Source organism: Lathyrus oleraceus, chromosome 5, assembly GCF_024323335.1.
Source record: "Lathyrus oleraceus cultivar Zhongwan6 chromosome 5, CAAS_Psat_ZW6_1.0, whole genome shotgun sequence".
In the NCBI taxonomy this organism is placed as follows: Eukaryota; Viridiplantae; Streptophyta; class Magnoliopsida; order Fabales; family Fabaceae; genus Lathyrus; species Lathyrus oleraceus.
In genome coordinates, this window is record NC_066583.1 from 477,858,581 (window position 1) to 477,866,296 (window position 7,716).

Consider the following 7,716-nt stretch of genomic DNA (forward strand, 5'->3'; position numbering starts at 1 on the left):
GGGCTCAAACATTAGGGCTAGGCTTTAGTCGAGGGGTCATATCAACCTCAACAAACAAGCCTCTGTATCGGGGTCAGGTTAGCTCTTAACCTTGCCATTGAGGGGCTAAGGTGAAGCCAGATGAAAGGTGATGAGGGGTGTGCCTCATTGCTTCTATCTCAAGTCAGAGAGAGCATCAGACAAGGGAGCGTGGGTCCAGAATGGGGGGACCCTTCTACGCTCAGGACATAGACTCGACTGTACAATGTACAAGATCTTGGGCTTGGATCTCAATGCTACAACCATGCAATGGGAGCAAGGAGAAGACTCACAGAATAGTGGGGGATAGATTGCTTATCCCTACCTTCCACCAATTGCCTCAAATGAGGACTTTCCCTGCTTAGGACAAATATAAACATACACAAGCATTGCCTCTTAAGGAGGACTTCAGACAATTTGCCCGGCCCGGTAACAGCCGGGTCTCCAGACTACATGAAGTCAGAAACGTCATACCTCGGTGCAAATTGCTTAGCAAGCAAAGCAAAGCAATATTAGCAACTTAATGTACCTGTGTGAATAGCTAACTAGTCAGTACACAATTCAAACAAACAATCAACAGTCAATATCACACAAACAGACAAATCCAATCAGACAACAATGAGCGATCCATGAACACAAGTGAATCCCCCATTAAGGCCTACAAAACACACAATTGTTAGCCAACAACAACAAATGGTTAAGCTCAAATGAAGGAGCATCATCACTCATGGAGATGCATTCTTGAACCTGAAATCACAATTCAAATGATAAGTCCAAACCACTAGGTCGAAGCCTAGGGTCAACAGAGGGAAAAAATCCAGAACAGAAGCTGATACTCCACATGAAGCTCATTTACTCAGGTGATAATATGTCCTAAAATTAAGGGAGCATGCAAAATTGAATTATTTCTAAGCCTAGGGGTAGAATAGTCATTTCACAGTTAGGGAGTAATATTGGACTAAAATTCTATTCTAAGTAAGTCCTATTTAAAGTCAATTAGAACTAAACTAAATTTAACAATTTAAAAAAACCAAGAGATTACCTAATATTTCTTTTTAATATTTTCACAATTAATCTCTAATCCTAAAGTCGTTTGAATCCTAGTATTTCTAAATTAATTCTAAAATTAATTTCTAATTCTAACAGCCTATCTAAAGATATTCTAATCCTAATTTCTCTAATCATATTCTAATCCTAATTATCCCTAGAAATGCTTATAACAATGTCTAATTAAAATCTCTATCTAATTAACTCTAATATTTTCAGTTTTTTTTCTAAATCATTATCTAATATCCTACATACTTAATCCTAAAATCAACATTTCTAATAAGTCTCTAAAAACTCCTAATCAAACATCACCTATTAAACTTCTAAATCAAGATTAACAATTAAATCTACACAGCAAATCAGGATGGACCTAACTGGAAAATAATAAGCCCAATCGCATGGGGGTGTACTGGTCATTGGATGGTGTGTGGGAGAAACTCGCTATGGTCTGGGCCCAAGCGGGATCTTCAACGATCGGAAACAGAGGACACATGCAATGGTAGAAAAGAAGATTCCACAAAACGCAAATGGAACAAAAGCCTGAGCCGCCGTCGCGTTCTCCGCCATATCACTGATCGCGCCGTCGTCGCGGCTCCAGGAGGAAGAAGATGAATCCGATTTGTCATCGTAATCGCCATAGGTGATGGCTCGGTCCAAGCGAAGAGAAAAACGAATACGATCAATGCGCGCTCTCATCCACATCTCGCGACAGCTCAATAATCATTCGGCAGAGGATTCGTTCTTTAATCAGTTATCGGATTCGAATTCGAATCGATCCAGTATCGGTAAAGCTCGTGCCGTCAAATTCGACTCGATTCGTCTCCGTATGAACAAACAGGAATGAGTGATATCGGAAGCAGATTAGGGACTTACCGAGTGAAGCGATGATTGGATCCTCGGTCAACTCTTCTTCTTCTTCCTTTCTTGGAGCGATTCCGGTGAGATGTTGATTGTTGACGGTGAAGGTGTCGTGAATCTGTTACGGTGGTTGAAGATTCTACGAGGATGATCGGAGGTTGGTACAGTGAATGCGGTTGAAGAACCGAGGTGGAAGAGGAGGTTGAAGTGGTGGCTTAGCTCTGCCGTGTGGAGCTTCGAATGATGAAGCTCCCACAACAATGGAGGATGAGCGTGTGCTGAAGGTGAGGATTGAGTGCAGAAGCTTCTGGGAATCAGGGAAAAATCGTTCGAACCCAATGATTGGCAATGATTGCAGCTTATATAGCACAATCCCAAGGGCAAATTGGAGAATTAAGCATGAATCATCCAGCTGGCACCTGAGTGAACGAGAAGGTGAGTTTCTACATCGTGAATTAAGTCACGTGTTATTTTTCACAAGTTTACTCTCTAATCCATTGGCTTCAAATTCTTCGATCCACTGTGGATAACTGTTATTGAACCAAACTGATTTGGACTGTTGCTTAACTTCCTGAACTGCTCTTTCATGAACTGTTTATTATTTTGAAACTCATTGCCTTGAACTGAACTGCTTTTTTTGGATTAGATGTCTGTGTTGGTATGCTTAGACAACTTGCTCTGTTTCTGCAGGTTTTCTTGGTTTTGATCTCTTGGCTTTTCACGTGCCGTCTTGTTTTTTTCAATTTTCTTTTGGCTTGGTGCTGCTGCGTGCCGCTCATGTTTCAGCTTTTGGTAGTTGAGTTTGGACTGCAGTTAGCGGCTTATACTTGCGTTCACGTTTGGAATATGCGTGCTATGAGCTATGTTCGACACCGGCTCGGAGTTTGTAGCAGTTTGGACTTGCCGTCGTACAGTTGCCGTTGGATTGTGAAGTTTGTTGCATTGCGGGATTTGTGGCATTGAAGATTACTCAACATGATTGATTGTATTTCCATTTCGTTGTCGCACATTGCCAACTATTGATACCATGGTATTGCTGGCTTGCAGGTAGCTTGACACTCATGCACTTGATTCAAGGATCGTGATGGTGTGTGAAGGCTCGATTAGTAATCGAGACAAACGGCCTAGCAGGTCTGCACCCAGCAGGTAATCGCTGTCATTCTGCAACACTACTACGACCTTAGGTTCATGGCCCGCACAGATAGGAGGCGTTGGTTGGTGGGATGGTTTCGAGATCCTCACTTTGGTCCAACCTTTTCCTGATTCCGCACAGCAGGTGAGATCTTTGTCATGGCTTGGAATCTACAGCATATCATGACTGGACTTACGTGTCAAAGGACTGCATTGTTGTTTTTAACAGGGAGCTTTGTCCATTGCAGCATATGGCTTGGTTCATGACCTGCTTTTGGCCTGTAACAAGGCTTGCTGTATTGGATGCTGTATTAAATTGGTCTATTGTAAAATGCAGGTTGTTTATGATGGTGGATGTGAGTTCACCTGCCGGCGGGGCTCATTGCAGAAGCAGCCAGTAGGAGTCGTTTGACATTATTGATTAACAGCTCTAGAACCAAATCTCTATGTCTTACAAAAGAGAGTTCTGTAACCACTGAATTATTTCTTGCAACTACAGTCTACCGTTGCATCTAAAGTTCACCAATCAGAGGTATTAAACAACAAAGGTACATGGCACTAATTGAAGGATTCCAGATAAGTTATCTTCACTAAACATTCTTCAATATATTCCTGGAATGTTTCTGCATGGTACCCTGTCACAAACATAGTTGATGTATATGCACAGAATGCCGGATACTAAAATAAAGAGTGCTAGCTGGATGCCAAGATTTACTGGATGGTTTGATGTTTTGCCAGGTATAATGACAGTTCACTCAGCACGGTGACGATGTATCCCGAACCCTCATCATCGCTTGATAATTTCGGATGCCAAGACCTGCGTAAAGAGGTTGAAGGGCTTTGGTCTTCAAAAGAAGAACATCCACATCTCCGCTTGTTTAGGCTAGCTGTATCAGATGCTTCCTCACAACAGGAGTATTTAATCCAGAGCCAACTAATAACAGCAGCAAGAGTAACTTTAATCTGTAACTTCATTTATTCAACTCCACACACTGTCATTAATGGATACATGATTTCTAGCATGACCAACTTTGATTCACTTTCTTGGATTTCATGCAGGTCATGTGCACATGGAGGGTGATTCGTTGAACAAAACCACATGATGGCCAACATTGAGTTTTACGACCATTCACGACACATGGCAATCCAAAAAACAACAGTCAAAGATTAAGATTGAGAACGGAATCAGAATTGGGATTGGGGATATGGGGTTGAGTTGACTTTGGTCAGAGTTGACCAAAAAGTCAACGGTTGACCAAAGTCAACAGTTGGTCAACACACTCATTCTTTGTATTTTTTCCTGTAATGATCATGTAATGAATGACATTTCCTCACTTGAATGGACTTGGATTGGTATTTGAACTGAATGGCTCTTGAAATGAATTTAAAGTTATCTTATATGAATGAATGAATTTTGAACATGTATTGAAATAGAGTGAAATGGATATTACACTGACCGAATTAATCATGAGTGACACTCCAATGATAAACATGAAACAAAAGACTTAGAAAGGACCAAGATGTGCTGAACTACAACCTTCATAAACCAAACACTCGAATCAATGAACATGAGCATGGTAGATAGGAACACAACCAAGAACTCCACCCGGATGAACCAGGACCAAGAAGTTGCTGAATGCAAGTTGACCAAGCAAGGAGATCAAGCATCTTGAATGATGATGTACCCGTCGAACTAGGATTAGGAGGCCACAATATAGGAGCTTGACCTGATTAGGGTATGGAACCATGACCAAGTAAAGGCCTTTAAATCAGTGTCTTGATCCCTCCAGTAACCACCATTGACACCAGATTTAAGCATCATACCCAAACATCTCCACGCTAGGATTAGATTGGGGCCACCCCAAATTCGCTGAGAAATCCTAGTTTCCACTAGGTGTAAGAATAAAGCTCTGAATTCAAGTCACTACCATCTTGTGTTGAACCTTGCTTGTGTAGATGAAATGCATGCTCATGATGATATGCAAATGTTAATAACCTAAAAATGAAATGAATGTACAAAATGGTAGGGTGCAAATTTGAGGTGCTACAACGTGCCGCCGACCCTACTAAATGTTTTGACGTCACCTTGGCCTTTCTCAATGTGGGGCATCGACATTATTGACGTCATCGAGCCTAAAGCTTCCAATGGTCACCGCTTCATCCTGGTTGCCATTGATTACTTTACCAAATGGGTGGAAGCCGCCTCTTACGCTAATGTGACAAAACAAGTGGTTGCACGATTCCTCAAGAAGGAGATCATTTGCCGTTATGGAATTCCAAGCCGGATCATCACGGATAATGGGACGAATCTGAACAATAAGACCATGAAAGAATTATGCGAGAGCTTCAAGATTGAGCACCATAACTCTTCACCATATCGTCCAAAGATGAATGGCGCTGTTGAAGCCGCTAATAAAAACATCAAGAAAATCCTGCAAAAAATGGTAAAAACCTATAAGGATTGGCACGAAATGCTACCCTTTGCACTGCATGGATACCGGACTTCTGTCTGCACTTCAACAGGGGCAACCCCATTCTCTTTGGTATATGGGATGGAAGCAGTTCTCCCAATTGAAGTAGAGATACCTTCAATGAGAATCTTGATGGAAACCAAGCTAGAAGAGGCTGAGTGGATTCAAAACATATTTGATCAGTTGAATCTCATAGATGAGAAGCGAATGACTTCTTTGTGCCATGGACAATTATACCAGAAACGGCTTAAAAGGGCTTTTGACAAGAAAGTACGTGTTCGGGAATTCAGAGAAGGAGACCTCGTGCTTAAGAAGATCTTGCCAATACACAAGGACTCACGTGGGAAGTGGACTCCCAATTATGAAGGCCCATATGTTGTGAAGAAAGCTTTCTCCGGAGGTGCTTTGATTCTCACAACTATGGATGATGAAGAGCTCTCACACCCCGTGAACTCTGATGCAGTTAAAAAGTACTACGCCTATTAAAACCCGCTAAATCGAAAACCTGAAAGGGCGATTTAGGCAAAAAAAAAAGGGGTATCCCGGTGGACCGAAAACCCGAAAGGGCGGTCCAGGCAAAAGTTAGAGATGAATAAAAATGGTAGCTCGCTAAGTTGAAAACCTGAAAAGGCGACTTAGGCAAAAAGGAGCGTCCCGGTGGATTGAAAACCCGAAAGGGCGATCCAGGCAAAAGTTAGGGGCATAAGTCATAAACTGCATCGGTTGTTATTGATTAACACCGAAGAATTGGAGGTGGAAGATTAATCCAGTCACTCCCCTTAGGAGCAAGGTTTTGGGGGAATCATACCTATTAAGGATATTAGTGGTCACTGAATTCAATGTAAACTTTTCCTTATTGCCATTTTCCAAAAAAATTGTAACACTCTATGGAGCTACGCCATTTGTGTGCTACCATTCTTGAATAAAATACAAGTTTTCCCAATCATTGTTAGTTGTGTTCACCTACGCTTTTCTTTGTTATGCAAAATGTCATTTATTTGTTAATAATGAAGTTTTGAAACTTGAAAAAAAAGAATTTAAAATTAAAAAAAAAAACAAAATTACTTTGCTATATGTGAAAACCAAAGGAAAATCATTTGTTTCCCCAAAAGCTTCGAGGTTGCATAAATATTCCTGGATCACCAACAAAAGTCCCCATGGAGTACAACTTATTAATCCTCTAGAAGGATGGACCTTTGGTTGTTTATAACTGTCAATCATGATAGTTTCTCCTCTGGATGCGCCTGTTAATTGTACGGGTATGAGTTATTGGTGTTGAGGAATCAGAATCTCTGTAAACAGTCTTTACAAACTCCCAGTCCGCTCAAGCGTCAGCATTCTCATAATCATGATCATTCATATATCATGCATAAAATCATTCAAATCATGCACAGCCGAAAGGTACTTCGTGTTCATTGTGCATTGACCTAGGTCTTGTTGTTGATCCTATGTCCTTGGACCTCTAATTCCAGTTTGTCTTTGGTATCCTTAAACCAACATCCGGTTTTCGCAGTCATTTTCAAGTCCAATTGTTGTTGAGCTTTATTCCGGTGTCAGGTCATATATGAACCTGTTCCGAAGATTTTTTCTCTGTTTGTTCAATACTATTCAGGTCATATATGAACCTGTTGTTGAGCTTTATTCCAGTGTCAGGTCATATATGAACCTGCTCTGAAGATTTTTTCTCTGTTTGTTCAATACTATTCAAGTCATATATGAACCTGTTGTTGAGCTTTATTCCGGTGTCAGGTCATATATGAACCTGTTCCGAAGATTTTTTCTCTGTTTGTTCACTACCATTCAGGTCATATATGAACCTGTTGTTGAGCTTTATTCCGGTGTCAGGTCATATATGAACCTGTTCTGAAGATTTTTTTTCCTCTGTTTGTTCAATACTATTCAGGTCATATATGAACCTGTTGTTGAGCCTTATTCCAGTGTCAGGTCATATATGAACCTGTTCTGAAGAGTCTTTCTCTATGATTGTTTCAGTGTTGTCAGGTCATATATGAACCTGTTTTCGAACTTTCATTCCAGTATTACCAGGTCATATATGAACCTGTTGATACACTCTTCTTGTTTTTTTCTGAGTTTGTTAGGTCATATCTGAACCTGCTGTCAGAACTTCTTGATATTCCCCAGCTTTGTCAGGTCATATATGAACCTGTTGTTGTGTTTTATTCCAGTATTG

General features: G+C 40.8%; 1 long non-coding RNA gene across 1 annotated transcript; it reads left to right on the forward strand.

The window, feature by feature from the left end:
• The first annotated feature begins 2,938 nt into the window (after positions 1–2,938).
• Positions 2,939–4,363, forward strand: LOC127085550 (uncharacterized). The gene is made up of 3 exons (XR_007789173.1): positions 2,939–3,199; positions 3,392–4,006; positions 4,114–4,363. It is a non-coding gene; the product is annotated as an uncharacterized LOC127085550 (long non-coding RNA).
• Positions 4,364–7,716: the final 3,353 nt, after the last annotated feature.